Below are 17275 nucleotides of genomic sequence, written 5' to 3' on the forward strand. Positions count from 1 at the left end.
TGTTATGATCCGGCAACCCCGAAGTGACAATAATAGGGACCACTCCCGGTGATGACCATAGTTTGAGGAGTTCATGTATTCACTAAGTGTTAATGCTTTGGTTCGGTACTCTATTAAAAGGAGGCCTTAATATCCCTTAGTTTCCAATAGGACCCCGCTGCCACGGGAGGGTAGGACAAAAGATGTCATGCAAGTTCTTTTCCATAAGCATGTATGACTATATTCGGAATACATGCCTACATTACATTGATGAACTGGAGCTAGTTCTGTGTCACCCTATGTTATAACTATTGCATGAGGAATCATATCTGACATAATTATCCATCATTCATCCATTGCCTACGAGCTTTTCACATATTGATCTTTTCTTAGTTACTTTTCCATTGACACTGTTACGATTGCTACAAAAACTACTACTGTTACTTTTGCCACCGTTACCGTGACTTCCATACCACTTTGCTACTAAATACTTTGCTACGGATATTAAGTCTTTCAGGTGTGATTGAATTGACAACTCAACGGTTAACACTTGAGAATATTCTTTGGCTCCCCTTGTGTCGAATCAATAAATTTGGGTTGAATACTCCACCCTCGAAAACTATTGGTTATTGACAGGAGATGTGTCTCGGTCATGTCTACATAGTTCTCGAACCCGTAGGGACCGCACGCTTAACATTCGATGATGATTTGTATTATGAGTTATGTGTTTTGGTGACCAAAGTTTGTTCGGAATCCCGGATGAGATCACGGACATGACGAGGAGTCTCTAAATGGTTGAGAGGTAAAGATTTATATATTGGAAGGTAGTACTCGGACATCGGAATGGTTTCGAGTGATTCGGGTATATTTCCGGAGTACCGAGGGGTTACCGGAACCCCCGGGGAATTGTTGGGCCCACATGGGCCTAAGAGAGAGGGAAGCCTGCGGGGGGCGCCCCTCTCCTAGGGAGTCCGAATAGGACAAGGAGGAGGGGGCGCCCCCTTCCCTTTCCCTCTCCCTCTCCTTCCTATTCCCTCCGAAGTAAGAAAGGAAAAGGGGGGGCGAATCCTACTCCTAGTAGGATTCTCCCCCATGACGCGCGCCCCCTGGCCGGCATCCTCCTCTCCTTTATATACAGGGGTGGAGGGCACCCCAAAGACACAACAGTTGTTTCTTAGCCGTGTGTTGTGCCCCCCTCCACAGTTTACTCCTCCGGTCATATTGTCATAGTGCTTAGGCGAAGCCTTGTGCGGATCACATCATCATCACTGTCACCATGCCGTCATGCTGAGGGAACTCACCCTCGGCCCTCTACTGGATAAAGAGTTCGAGGGACGTCATCGAGGTGAACATGTGCTAAACACGGAGGTGCCGTACGTTCAGTACTTGGATCGGTTGGATCATGAAGACGTTTGACTACATCAACCGCGTTAACCTAACGCTTTCGCTTTCTGTCTACGAGGGTACGTGGACACACTCTTCCCCTCTCTTTGCTATGCATCTCCTAGATAGATCTTGTGTGATCATAGGATTTTTTTTGAAATTGCATGCTACGTTCCCCAACACATGAATGATTATAGTTATAGTTTGCGCTATTCTGTCAATTGCCCAATAGTAATCTGTCTACCATGCCACTACTCCCTCCATCCGGTGAAGAGTGTACATCTAGAGATTTTAGGACAAATTATAGAGTAAAATAAAAATCCATTGGAAAAGTGCAAGCCACCATCTCTCCTCTCTTTAATTAACCAATCCCCAATGAGCTAAGTGCATGTAGAAATTAAGAAGACCATGTGTAGATTGTTATTGGTCTTGATTACCGTGTGATGAGAGAGAAGGAATTTTTTCTACTTTCAAGTACATTGGGAAGATAAAAGTACAATTTTTTGTGGACAAATGTTGAAGCCAAACATACACTCTTTACCGAACGAAGGGAGTACATGCTTTCGAGAGGGATGCCACTAGTGAACCTATGGCCCTATGTCTATATTCCATCAACAAAAAAACTCTTACAACAATTGCTTTTTTACTTTCTTTTGTTTTCTTGCCGCATTGCCCTATCACTATTTTCTTTTAATCATGTAGCTAGCAAGATCAAGGGGATTGACAACCTTCTTGCCTTTGTTGGGTGCAAGCAAATTATTTGTTTGTCTGTAGACACTGCCAATGATGTTAGCTCCATGACTCTGTGACGCCCTCGATTCAATCGTACACTAATCATACACGCCAATGTGTACGATCAAGATCAAGGACTCACGGGAATATATCATGACACAACTCTAGACACAAATTAAAATAATACAAGCTTTATATTACAAGCCAGGGGCCTCGAGGGCTCAAATACATAAGCTCGAATACACAAGAGTCAGCGGAAGCAACAATATCTGAGTACAGACATGAGTTAAACAAGTTTTGCCTTAAGAAGGCTAGCACAAAAGCAAAATCGATTGAAAAGGCAAGGCCTCCTGCCTGGGAGCCTCCTAACTACTCCAGGCCGTCAGCAGCCATCACGTAGTAGGCACCCTCGGGGTAATAGTAGTCATCAGTGTTGTCGTCTGGCTCCTGAGATCCGTCATCTGGTCGCAACAATCGGGTATATGGGAAAAAGAGGTAGCAAAGCAACCGTGAGTACTCATCCAAAGTACTCGCAAGACTTACATCAGATCTAAACTAAGTATGCATCTGTATCAAAGGAAATGGGTTGTATCTGTGGACTAAACTACAGAATGCCAGAAGAGAGGAAAGGCTTAGACCTATCGGTGACTAGCATCTTCTAGAAACCACCATCTTGCAGCAACAGGAGGGAGTAGAGTAGCATAAAGTAAAGTAGCAGTAGTGCTATCAACCTCGGCCAGAGATCCTTTCTCGACTCCCTGCGAGAAAGCAATCCCAGAGCCATACTATCCATTCATCATAACCATGTCTCATATCCATTTCTCATCACAAGTATCCAGTTCTAATTGTATCGATCGGGATACAACTCCAAGTGTCCGTTACTGTAGGACAGGCTATCGATAGATGTTTTCTTCCCTGCAGGGGTGCACCAACTTACCCACCACGCTCAATTAACTCCGGCCGGACACACTTTCCTGGGTCATGCCCGGCCTCGGCCAAACAATACGCCGCAACCTGACCTAGGCTTAATCGAGAGGTCAAGCACGCCGAACTAAACCTATGCCCCCAGGGGTCATGGGCCATCTCCCCGGGAACTCCTACACGTTTCGTACGCGGCCGGTGAGCAGACCTAGCTACCTCCTTCAACAAGGCAGGAGCTTACGCAGTCCAACCCGATGCGCGTCGCTCAATCGTTGACGTCTATTAAGCTTCGACTGATGTATACGACGTAGAACGCCCATACAATGCCCACGTGATGGTTAGAGCTATCAGGCCAGAGGCCCCTCAGATCAAATATCCAAATCGTAGTGGATTAGGAATGCGCGGTAACAAGCAGAGACTCACGAAAGATATGACCCCGTTGCCCCGTCTCGAGTACTTGCAGCAAGGGCTAAGAATGCCCGACCACGCCTCATAAGTATCTCGCAGGCACCTTCCAGGTCAACTTGACTCCACATCACTCGCTATTAAGCTCGCGCGGGTACCCCTCAGGGCCGACCCATCTTTAGTAACATGGTTCAGTGTAAAGTCATAGTAACCATAGCAACTGTGTGTCTAACACCAAGGGGAAAACTCGAGGAATCACCCTCGATGGATTCCACTCGATGTACTCATCAAGCTGAACGTAAGAGGAACCACCCTCGAGGTTCACTCTTGAGGGGTTGCACGACATAGTCGAATCGGAAGTGGTTAAGGAGGAAATCACCCTCGATGACTACGACCGAACAGCTACACTACAGAGATCTCATCAGGAGTGATGTAAGAGGTTCCACCCTCGGCACTCGATGGTAACTCTGCAGAGTCATCCAACTAGGGGGGTGATGTGTGGTGTCGGGGCTGTTGGAAATATGCCCTAGAGGCAATAATAAAATGGTTATTATTATATTTCCTTGTTCATGATAATTGTATATTGTTCATGCTATAATTGTGTTATCCAGAAATCGTAATACATGTGTGAATACATAGACCACAACATGTCCCTAGTGAGCCTCTAGTTGACTAGCTCGTTGATCAATAGATGGTTACATTTTCCTGACCATGGACATTGGATGTCATTGATAACAGGATCACATCATTAGGAGAATGATGTGATGGACAAGACCCAATCCTAAGCATAGCGCAAGATCGTGTAGTTCGTCTGCTAAAGCTTTTCTAATGTCAAGTATCTTTTCCTTAGACCATGAGATTGTGCAACTCTCGGATACTGTAGGAATACTTTGGGTGTGCCAAACGTCACAAAGTAACTGGGTGACTATAAAGGTGCACTACGGGTATCTTCGAAAGTGTCTGTTGGGTTGGCACGAATCGAGACTGGGATTTGTCACTCTGTATGATGGAGAGGTATCTCTGGGCCCACTCGATAAGACATCATCGTAATGAGCTCAATGTGACTAAGGGTTGGTCACGGGATGATGTGTTACATAACGAGTAAAGTGACTTGCCGGTAACAAGATTGAACGAGGTATTGGGATACAGACGATCGAATCTCGGGCAAGTAACGTACCGATTGACAAAGGAATTGTATATGGGATTGCTTGAATCCTCGACATCGTGGTTCATCTGATGAGATCATCGTGGAACATGTGGGAGCCAACATGGGTATCCAGATCCCGCTGTTGGTTATTGATAGGAGAGTTGTCTCGGTCATGTCTGCATGGTTCCCGAACCCGTAGGGTCTACACACTTAAGGTTCGATGACGCTAGGGTTATTAGGAAGACTTGTATGTGATTACCAAATGTTTTTTGGAGTCCCGGATGAGATCCCGGACGTCACGAGGAGTTCCGGAATGGTTCGGAGGTGAAGATTTATATATAGGAAGTTGTCATACGGTCACCGGAAAGGTTCGGGGGCATATCGGTATTGTACCGGGGCCACCGGAGGGGTTCCGGGGGTCCACCGGGAGGTTTCACCTCTCTCGGAGGGCCTCATGGGTCATATAGGAAAGGGAACCAGCCCCAAGTGGGCTGGGCGCACCCCCCCTTTGGTCCCATGCGCCTAGGGTTGGGGGGAAACCCTAGAGGGGGCGCCCCCCTTGCTTGGGGGGCAAGCCACCCCCCTTGGCCGCCGCCCCCCCTCTAGATCTCATCTAGAGGGGGTCGGCCCCCTTCCTCCTTCCCCTATAAATAGAGGGGCAAGGGGAGGGCTGCATACCACATCCAAGGCGCAGCCCCTCCCCTCCCCAACACCTCTCCTCCTCCGTTAAGAGCTTGGCGAAGCCCTGCCGGAGTACTGCTGCTCCACCACCACCACGTCGTCGTGCTGCTGTTGGATCTATCTTCCTCAACCTTTCCCTCCTCCTTGCTAGATCAAGGCGCGGGAGACGTCTCCGCTCCGTACGTGTGTTGAACGTGGAGGTGCCGTCCGTTCGGCGCTAGGTCATCAGTGATTTGGATCACGACGAGTACGACTCCATCAACCCCATTCTCTTGAACGCTTCCGCTCGCGATCTACAAGGGTATGTAGATGCACTCTCCTCTCCCTCGTTGCTAGATGACTCCATAGATTGATCTTGGTGATGCGTAGAAAATTTTAAAATTCTGCTATGTTCCCCAACAGTGGTATCAGAGCTAGGTCTATGCGTAGTTTCTATCCACGAGTAGAACACAAAGCAGTTGTGGGCGTGGATATTGTCAATTTTCTTGTCGTTACTAGTCTTATATTGATTCGGCGGCATCGTGGGATGAAGCGGCCCGGACCGGCCTTACACGTACGCTTACGTGAGACTGATTCCACCGACTGACATGCACTAGTTGCATAAGGTGGCTAGCGGGTGTCTGTCTCTCCAACTTTAGTCGGATCGGATTCGATGAAAAGGGTCCTTATGAAGGGTAAATAGAAATTGGCATATCACGTTGTGGTTTTGGCGTAGGTAAGAAACGTTCTTGCTAGAAACCTATAGCAGCCACGTAAAAAAACTTGCAACAACAATTAGAGGACGTCTAACTTGTTTTTGCAGCATATGCCGTGTGATGTGATATGGCCAAAAGGATGTGATGAATGATATATGTGATGTATGAGATTGATCATGTTCTTGTAATAGGAATCACGACTTGCATGTCGATGAGTATGACAACCGGCAGGAGCCATAGGAGTTGTCTTAATTTATTTATGACCTGCGTGTCAACATAAACGTCATGTAGTTACTTTACTTTATTGCTAACCGTTAGCCATAGTAGTAGAAGTAATAGTTGGCGAGACAACTTCATGAAGACACGATGATGGAGATCATGATGATGGAGGTCATGGTGTCATGCCGGTGATAATGATGATTATAGCGCCCCAAAGATGGAGATCAAAAGGAGCAAAATGATATTGGCCATATCATGTCACTATTTGATTGCATGTGATGTTTATCATGTTTTACATCTTATTTGCTTAGAACGACGGTAGCATAAATAAGATGATCCCTCGCAATAATTTCAAGAAACTGTTCCCCCTAACTGTGCACCGTTGCTAAGGTCCGTTGTTCCGAAGCACCACGTGATGATCGGGTGTGATAGGTTCTAACGTTCGCATACAACGGGTGTAAGCCAGATTTACACACGCAATACACTTAGGTTGACTTGACGAGCCTAGCATGTACAGACATGGCCTTGGAACACGGAAGACCGAAAGGTCGAACATGAGTCGTATAGAAGATACGATCAACATGAAAATGTTCACCAGTGATGACTAGTCCGTCTCACGTGATGATCGGACATGGCCTAGTTGACTCGGATCATGTATCACTTAGATGACTAGAGGGATGTCTATCTGAGTGGGAGTTCATTAAATAATTTGATTAGATGAACTTAATTATCATGAACATAGTCTAAAAAACCTTTGCAATATGTCGTGTAGATCAAAATGGCCCACGCTATTGTTCCCTCAACTTCAACGTGTTCCTAGAGAAAACCAAGATGAAAGACGATGGCAACAACTACATGGACTGGGTCCGTAACCTGAGGATTATCCTCATAGCTGCCAGGAAAGCATATGCCCTTGATGCACTGCTAGGTGAAGCACCTGTTTTCCCTGCAGAACAAGACGTTATGAACGCTTGGCAGACGCGTAGTGATGATTACTCACTGGTTCAGTGTGGCATGCTTTACAGTTTAGAACCGGGGCTCCAAAAGCGTTTTGAGCAACACGGAGCATATGAGATGTTCCAAGAGCTGAAAATGGTTTTCCAAGCTCATGCCCGGGTCAAGAGATATGAAGTCTCCGACAAGTTCTTCAGTTGTAAGATGGAGGAGAATAGTTTCGTCAACGAGCACATACTCAAAATGTCTGGGTTGCACAACCGCTTGTCTCAGCTGGGAGTTAATCTCCCGGATGATGCGATCATTGACAGAATCCTTCATTCGCTCCCACCTAGCTACAAGAGCTTTGTGATGAACTTCAATATGCAGGGGATGGAAAAGACCATTCCTGAGGTATATTCAATGCTGAAATCAGTGGAGGTGGAAATCAAAAAGGAACATCAAGTGTTGATGGTGAATAAAACCACTAAGTTCAAGAAAGGCAAGGGTAAAAAGAACTTCAAGAAGGACGGCAAGGGAGTTGCCGCGCCCGGTAAGCAAGCTGCCGGGAAGAAGCCAAAGAATGGACCCAAGCCTGAGACTGAGTGCTTTTATTGCAAGGGAAACGGTCACTAGAAGCGGAACTGCCCCAAGTACTTAGCGGATAAGAAGGCCGGCAATGCCAAAGGTATATGTGATATACATGTTATTGATGTGTACCTAACTAGCGCTCGTAGTAGCTCCTGGGTATTTGATACCGGTGCAGTTGCTCATATTTGTAACTCAAAACAGGAACTGCGGAATAAACGGAGACTGGCGAAGGACGAGGTGACGATGCGCGTCGGGAATGGTTCCAAGGTCGATGTGATCGCCGTCGGCACGCTACCTCTGCATTTACCTACGGGATTAGTTTTAAACCTCAATAATTGTTTTTTAGTACCAGCTTTGAGCATGAACATTGTATCTGGATCTTGTTTAATGCGAGATGGCTACTCATTTAAATCTGAGAATAATGGTTGTTCTATTTATATGAGAGACATGTTTTATGGTCATGCCCCGCTGGTCAATGGTTTATTCTTATTTAATCTCGAACGTGTTGTTACACATATTCATAGTGTGAATGCCAAAAGGTGTAAGGTTGATAATGATAGTCCCACATACTTGTGGCCCTGCCGCCTTGGTCACATTGGTGTCAAATGCATGAAGAAACTCCATGCAGATGGAATTTTGGAGTCTCTTGATTATGAATCATTTGACACGTGCGAACCATGCCTCATGGGAAAAATGACCAAGACTCTGTTCTCCGGAACAATGGAGCGAGCAACCAACTTATTGGAAATCATACATACTAATGTGTGCGGTCCAATGAGTGTTGAGGCTCGCGGTGGCTATCATTATGTTCTCACCCTCACTGATGACTTGAGTAGATATGGGTATGTCTACTTTCATTAACACAAGTCTGAGACCTTTGAAAAGTTCAAGGAATTTCAGAGTGAGGTTGAGAATCAACATGACAGGAAAATCAAGTTCTTATGATCAGATCGTGGGGGAGAATATTTGAGTCACGAATTTGGCACACACTTAAGGAAATGTGGAATAGTTTCGCAACTCACGCCGCCTGGAACACCTCAGCGTAATGGTGTGTCCGAACATCGTAATCGCACTCTGTTAGATATGGTGCGATCTATGATGTCTCTTACCGATCTACCGCTATAGTTTGGGGTTATGCTATAGAGATTGCCGCATTCACTTTAAATAGGGCTCCGTTCAAATCCGTTGAGACGATACCGTATGAATTGTGCTTTGGCAAGAAACCTAAGCTGTCGTTTCTGAAAGTTTGGGGATGCGATGCTTATGTCAAGAAACTTCAACCTGAAAAGCTCGAACCCAAATCGGAAAAATGCGTCTTCATAGGATACCCTAAGGAAACTATTGGGTATACCTTCTACCTCAGATCCGAAGGCAAGATCTTTGTTGCCAAGAATGGATCCTTTCTAGAGAAAGAGTTTCTCTCGAAGGAAGTAAGTGGGAGGAAAGTAGAACTTGATGAAGTATGGCCTCTTGAACCAGAGAGTGGCGCAGCTCAAGAAAATGTTCCTGAGGTGCCTGCACCGACTAGAGAGGAAGTTAATGATGATGATCATGAAACTTCAGATCAAGTTGCTACTGAACTTCGTAGGTCCACAAGGACACGTTCCGCACCAGAGTGGTATGGCAACCCTGTCCTGGAAATCATGTTGTTAGACAATGGTGAACCTTCGAACTATGAAGAAGCGATGGCGGGCCCAGATTTCGACAAATGGCTCGAAGCCATGAAATCCGAGATAGGATCCATGTATGAAAATGAAGTATGGACTTTGACTGACTTGCCCGATGATCGGTGAGCCATATAAAATAAATGGATCTTTAAGAAGAAGACAGACGCGGATGGTAATGTGACCATCTATAAGGCTCGGCTTGTCGCTAATGGTTATCGACAAGTTCAAGGGGTTGACTACGATGAGACTTTCTCACCCGTAGCGAAGCTGAAGTCTGTCCGAATCATGTTAGCAATTGTCGCATTCTATGATTATGAGATATGGCAAATGGACGTCAAAACGGCATTCCTTAATGGTTTCCTTAAGGAAGAATTGTATATGATGCAGCCGAAAGGTTTTGTCGATCCTAAGAATGCTGACAAGGTGTGCAAGCTCCAACGCTCAATATATGGGCTGGTGCAAGCCTCTCGGAGTTGGAACATTCGATTTGATGAGATGATCAAAGCGTTTGGGTTTACGCAGACTTATGGAGAAGTCTGTGTTTACAAGAAAGTGGGTGGGAGCTCTGTAGTATTTCTCATATTATATGTGGATGACATACTATTGATGGGAAATGATATAGAATTCTTGGAAAGCATAAAGGCCTACTTGAACAAGTATTTTTCAATGAAGGACCTTGGAGAAGCTGCTTATATATTAGGCATCAAGATCTATAGAGATAGATCGAGACGCCTCATTGGTCTTTCACAAAGTACGTACCTTGACAAGATATTGAAGAAGTTCAATATGGATCAGTCCAAGAAGGGGTTCTTGCCTGTGTTGCAAGGTATGAGATTGAGCACGGCTCAATGCCCGACCACGGCAGAAGATAGAGAAAAGATGAGTGATGTCCCCTATGCCTCAGCCATAGGGTCTATTATGTATGCCATGCTGTGTACCAGACCTGATGTAAACTTTGCCATAAGTTTGGTAGGAAGGTACCAAAGTAATCCCAGCATGGAACACTAGACATCGGTCAAGAATATCTTGAAGTACCTGAAAAGGACTAAGGATATGTTTCTCATCTATGGAGGTGACGAAGAGCTCGTCGTAAAGGGTTACGTCGATGCTAGCTTCGACACAGATCTGGACGACTCTAAGTCACAAACCGGATACGTGTATATTTTGAATGGTGGGGCAGTCAGCTGGTGCAGTTGCAAGCAAAGCGTCGTGGCGGGATCTACATGTGAAGCGGAGTACATGGCAGCCTCGGAAGCAGCACAAGAAGTAATCTGGGTGAAGGAGTTCATTACCGACCTAGGAGTTATTCCCAATGCGTCGGGCCCGATGACTCTCTTCTGTGACAACACTGGAGCTATTGCCCTTGCCAAGGAGCCCAGGTTTCACAGGAAGACCAGGCAGATCAAGTGTCGCTTCAACTCCATTCATGAAAATGTTCAAAATGGAGACATAGATATTTGTAAAGTGCATACGGACCTGAATGTCGCACATCCGTTGACTAAACCTCTTCCTCGAGAAAAACATGATCAACACCAGAACTCTATGGGTGTTTGATTCATCACAATGTAACTAGATTATTGACTCTAGTGCAAGTGGGAGACTGTTGGAAATATGCCCTAGAGGCAATAATAAAATGTTTATTATTATATTTCCTTGTTCATGATAATTGTCTATTGTTCATGCTATAATTGTGTTATCCGGAAATCGTAATACATGTGTGAATACATAGACCACAACATGTCCCTAGTGAGCCTCTAGTTGACTAGCTCGTTGATCAATAGATGGTTATGTTTTCCTGACCATGGACATTGGATGTCATTGATAACGGGATCACATCATTAGGAGAATGATGTGATGGACAAGACCCAATCCTAAGCCTAGCGCAAGATCGTGTAGTTCGTCTGCTAAAGCTTTTCTAATGTCAAGTATCTTTTCCTTAGACCATGAGATTGTGCAACTCACGGATACTGTACGAATACTTTGGGTGTGCCAAACGTCACAACATAACTGGGTGACTATAAAGGTGCACTATGGGTATCTCCGAAAGTGTCTGTTGGGTTGGCACGAACCGAGACTTGGATTTGTCACTCCGCATGACGGATAGGTATCTCTGGGCCCACTCAGTAAGACATCATCGTAATGAGCTCAATGTGACTAAGGGTTGGTCACGGGATGATGTGTTACGTAACGAGTAAAGTGACTTGCCGGTAACAAGATTGAACGAGGTATTGGGATACCGGCGATCGAATCTCGGGCAAGTAACGTACCGATTGACAAAGGGAATTGTATACGGGATTGCTTGAATCCTCGACATCATGGTTCATCCGATGAGATCATCGTGGAACATGTGGGAGCCAACATGGGTATCCAGATCCCGCTGTTGGTTATTGACCGGAGAGTTGTCTCGGTCATGTCTGCATGGTTCCTGAACCCGTAGGGTCTACACACTTAAGGTTCGATGATGCTAGGGTTATTAGGAAGTATTGTATGTGATTACCGAATGTTGTTCGGAGTCTCAGATGAGATCCCGGATGTCACGAGGTGTTCCGGAATGGTTCGGAGGTGAAGATTTATATATAGGAAGTTGTCATACGGTCACCGGAAAGGTTCGGGGGCATATCGGTATTGTACCGGGGCCACCGGAGGGGTTCCGGGGGTCCACCGGGAGGTTTCACCTCTCTCGGAGGGCCTCATGGGTCATATAGGAAAGGGAACCAGCCCCAAGTGGGCTGGGCGCACCCCCCCTTTGGTCCCATGCGCCTAGGGTTGGGGGGAAACCCTAGAGGGGGCGCCCCCCTTGCTTGGGGGGCAAGCCACCCCCCTTGGCCGCCGCCCCCCCTCTAGATCTCATCTAGAGGGGGTCGGCCCCCTTCCTCCTTCCCCTATAAATAGAGGGGCAAGGGGAGGGCTGCATACCACATCCAAGGCGCAGCCCCTCCCTCCCCAACACTTCTCCTCCTCCGTTAAGAGCTTGGCGAAGCCCTGCCGGAGTACTGCTGCTCCACCACCACCACGCCATCGTGCTGTTGTTGGAGCTCTATTCCTCAACCTCTCCCTCCTCCTTGCTGGATCAAGGCGCGGGAGACGTCTCCGCTCCGTACGTGTGTTGAACGCGGAGGTGCCGTCCGTTCGGCGCTAGGATCATCGGTGATTTGGATCACGACAAGTACGACTCCATCAACCCCATTCTCTTGAACGCTTCTGCTCATGATCTACAAGGGTATGTAGAGGCACTCCGCTCCCTCTCGTTGCTAGATGACTCCATAGATTGATCTTGGTGATGCGTGGAAAATTTTAAATTTCTGCTACGATTCCCAATAGGGACCTGGACGTCGATCACGTTGATCGAGTCATCAAACATAAAGCGAGGCAACTGGGACAAGGTGGGGTCACTGATGGCTCTCTAACCAACCTATACTAAGCAGTGTAGGATAAGCAGGCAAGGTATGAAAGCAGGTAACAAAAACAGGCTATGCATCAGAGTAGGATCGTACAGAAAGCAGTAGCAGTTCTAATGCAAGCATGAGAGGGAAAGAAATGGGCGATATCGGAATGCTCAAGGAGGGTTTGCTTGCCTGGTTGCTCTGGCAAGGAGGGGTCATCGGTGACGTAGTCGATCACAGGGGCAACATCGGTCTCGGGGTCTAACGGAGGGGAGGGGAAGAAACAGTAATTATAAAACAAACATAGCATCACAAAGCATGACAAGACGAAAAGCAGAACTAGGGTCGACCTAACGTAGGGCTACACGATATAGGTGATGGGGGAATTCAACCGGGAAAGTTTTCCCGGTTCCGGACCTATGTTAGACAGATGACCGGAGGGGGAAAGTTCCATGTTTAGGGGCATGTGACAGATGAATGGACCGCGCATTCGGATTCGTGGGAATATTCTGAGCAACTTTCATATAGAAAACATTTTAATCAGAGTTACGGTTTAATTTCTACGAATTTTCAAAATTTTAAACATTTTTTGGAATTAATTAAATTAACAGAAAAGAAATATGACATCAGCATGACATCACTGTGACGTCAGCAGTCAACAGGACGGCTGAACAGGACGAACTGACCAGTGGGTCCCACATGTCATACACAGAGGGCTAACAGTGGGTTATTTTTAATTAGACAGAGTTAGTTAGCAGTAGGGCCCCACATGTTAGTGACTGATTAGGTTAACTAATTATTTTATTTCAAAAAACGTTTGACTAATCTAATTAGGGGTGTGGGCCCCATTAGTCAGTGGCTGGGGAATAGTACCCCGCGTTGACTGTGGTCAATGCGGTCAAACAGAGGCGCAGGGGCCCACTGTCAGCGGCACTGGGCGGGCCCCATGCCATGCCAGGTCAGGGCCGGCGCCAGAGGAGCTCCGGCGAGCCTCCCGCGGCAGCGAGTTCGCCGGAGAGCGTCCGAATCGCGCTACGGGGCTCGGTTTCGCGCGTTCTAGGGCTCTATCGAACGAGCATCGAGCGCTGCATCCAAACGGGGTAGCGCGGGGCCTTGGAAATGACCGGAGATGGCCACACGATGAGGTACCGCGGCGGACGGAATTTTGGAAACGTGCAGGCGTGCGGCTACGGCTCGATTCTGAGAGGCTAAGCGGCTAGGCGGCAGCAACAGACCTCTAGGAGCGCGCTACGGGTACCAGACGGAGCAGGTGGAGCTCGAGAGCTCGTGCGCGGCAGCAATGGCGGACGGCGGAGCACGGCCGCGGTGGCGTTCGCGCACGGGCTCGAGGGCGAGCAGGAAGGGAAGGGCGGAGAGGCGGAGCTCACCGTGCGGCTAAGAAAAGCCCTTGACGGCTTAGGAGCAGCAGGGGTGCTCGAGTTCGCTGGCGAGCATCGGAGATAGAGGAGAAAGGGGACGATAATGATCGGCAACTGCAGGGTCCCCCGGCTCCAACGAAGGACCCCAGGCGATGTGGATGAGGACGGCGGAGCGGACAAACAAGGTCGGTGGCCTCGGGGCCGCCGGTGGCTGCGGCGACGATGGAGGACGGCGGCGGGCGCCCTCGGGATCGACCGAGAGGAGAGGGGAGAGGTGGATCTGGGGGAGGGGAGGCGCAAAGGCGAGCGAGAGGGGGGCAAGTGGGAGAGATGGGTGGAGGCCGAGGCGTCGGGGCGGCCTTATCCCCTCGCCGGAGCCGGCGAGGTGGTCCGGCGGCGACGTGTGGGTGCGCCCAGTCGGACGAATAGGGGGGAGGGGGAACAGGGGAGAGGTAGGTGGGCCGACCTGGGTGAGGGGGAGTTGGGCCGGCCCAGGTGGGCTTGGCCCCAGGGGGCAGGGGCACTTCTCTCTCTCTCCCCTGCCTTTCCTTTTTATTTTTTATTTTTTTTATTTTCAGCAGCTTTTGCATTTTCTTTTTAGCTAAAAATGACTTTGCAAAATTATGCCAGTGGCCAAAACAATTTCAAAGAATTAAAGTGCACTTCCACAAAAAGGTTGGGAGGCTTTTGGAAAGTTCCAAATTTATAAATTAAAAAGGGCATAATTTATTGCTTAGGTCACTGTTATAAGTAGTTTAGGCCACTTAAACCCTTTGCAAAAATGTTGGTTCACCACCAATATTAGTTCTGGAATATTTGGCACATGATGAACATTTTTGTTTTCATGTTTGAGAAATTTTGCATTTCACTTAGCATTTGAATTTGCATTCAAAGGGTAAGTTGAAAGAAACATGAGATAATAATGATCAGGCACATGTTTAGCAAAAAGATTAACTTAACCCCAGGGGTTACTGTAGCATCATTACATCGGGGTGTTACAATTCTCCTCCTCTAAAAGAAATTCTCGTCCCGAGAATTAAGAGGTAGAAGGGAACAGATCGGGGTATTCAGCATGGAGGTTATCCTCGCGTTCCCAAGTGGCTTCATCTTTAGAATGATTTGACCATCGCACTTTGAGGAACTTTGTAACCTTCTGGCGTGTTCAACGTTCAGCTTCTTCAAGAATGCAGATCGGATGCTCCTTGTATGTGAGATCATCTTGTACTTCAATCAGTTCCGGATCCACTTCACGTTCCGGATCCTTGAAGCATCGACGAAGTTGCGACACGTGGAAGACATCATAGACGTGAGAGAACAGAGGTGGCAACTCCAATTGATAAGCCACCAGCCCACGACGAGCGAGGATGCGGAAGGGACCAATGTAGTGCGGAGCTAGCTTGCCCTTGACTCCGAACCGATGAGTGCCTCTCAAAGGAGTGACATGCAGATAAGCTTGTTCACCAGGTTGATAAGTTGAACCCCAGTGTTTTCGGTCATAGTTGCTCTTCTGGCGGGACTGGGCCACCTTGAGATTATCTTGGACAATGCGAACCTGCTCTTCAGCTTGTTGAATAATGTCTGGACCAATGAGCGTCTGTTCCCCAATTTCTGACCAATTCAAAGGGGTTCGGCACTTACGTCCATATAGCACTTCAAAGGGTGCCATCTTCAAGCTGGCTTGATAGCTATTGTTATAAGAGAACTTCACATAAGGGAGAGATTCTTCCCACTTCTTACCGAAAGAAATAACACAAGCCCGAAGCATGTCTTCAAGAATTTGATTGACTCGCTCTACTTGGCCTTGGGATTGGGGATGATAAGCAGTGCTCCAAGTAATATGAGTTCCCATTGCCTCTTGGAAACTATCCCAGAACTTTGAAGTGAATATACTGCCGCGGTCTGAACTGATCTCCTTCGGAATGCCATGGAGTGACACAATTCAGGAGATATACAAGTTTGCTAATTGACTAGCAGTGATAGTCTCCTTGACTGGCAGAAAGTGAGCGACCTTCGAGAATTGGTCGATGACGACAAAGATAGCATCGTTACCCTTTTGAGACTTGGGAAGGCCAGTGATAAAGTCCATCTGAATCTTATCCCATTTCCATTCAGGAATAGAGAGAGGTTGCCGAAGTCCAGCCGGTTTCTGATGTTCTGCTTTGACGCGACGACAAATGTCACATTCTTCGATATATCGAGCAATATCTTGCTTCGTCTTGGACCACCAGTATTTCTAACGAATGTCTAAATACATCTTGGTACTTCCCGGATGAATAGAGAGAGGGGTGTCATGTGCTTCTTTCATCACCTTCTCTGTCATAAGCTCAAATCGGGGTACCACAATGCGATCTCTGAAGTATAAGGTTCCATCTTCACCAAGTTAAAAATCTCTTGATTTCTCTAAGGCAAGATCCTTTTTCATCAGATCAACATGAGCATCTTTGGCTTGAGCAGACTTGATTGCTTTGAGAAGAGTTGGTTCCAGGACAAGGTTATTCAGAGAACCCTGTGGAACTAGTTGAATGTTCAGCTTGCATAGCTCTTCATAAAGGCGGGGTTGAGCTTTGTAGACCATGTGATTATTGCAATAAGACTTACGGCTCAGGGCATCGGCCATTACATTAGCCTTACCAGGGGTATAGGATATACCATAGTTGTAGTCAGTAATAGCTTCCATCCATCGCTGCTGACGGAGGTTCAGATCTGACTGAGTAAAAAAATACTTCAGACTCTGATGATCAGTGAATATCTCGCAACGATTACCGAGAAGGTACTATCGCCATAGCTTCAATGCATAGAGAACCACAGCAAGCTCAAGGTCATGAACTGGGTAGTTCTCTTCATGAGGACGCACTTGACAAGAGGCATAAGCAATCACTCTGCGCTCTTGCATTAGGACACAGCCTAATCCTTGACCTGAAGTGTCACAATAGATGACGAAGTCCTTGCGAGAATCAGGGGGAGCAAGCACTGGGGCAGAAGTCAGCTTGTCCTTGAGTGCCTGGAAACTTTCTTGACATTTGTCTGTCCAATCGAACTTAATGCCTTTGTGAAGAAGATTGGTCAAAGGCTTGGCGATCTTGGAGAAGTTCTCGACAAAGCTGCGACAATAGCTGGCTAGTCCGAGAAAGCTTCTGACTTGCCTGACAGTCTTCGGAGG

Source organism: Triticum urartu, chromosome 6 (genome assembly GCF_003073215.2).
Source record: "Triticum urartu cultivar G1812 chromosome 6, Tu2.1, whole genome shotgun sequence".
Taxonomy (NCBI): domain Eukaryota; kingdom Viridiplantae; phylum Streptophyta; class Magnoliopsida; order Poales; family Poaceae; genus Triticum; species Triticum urartu.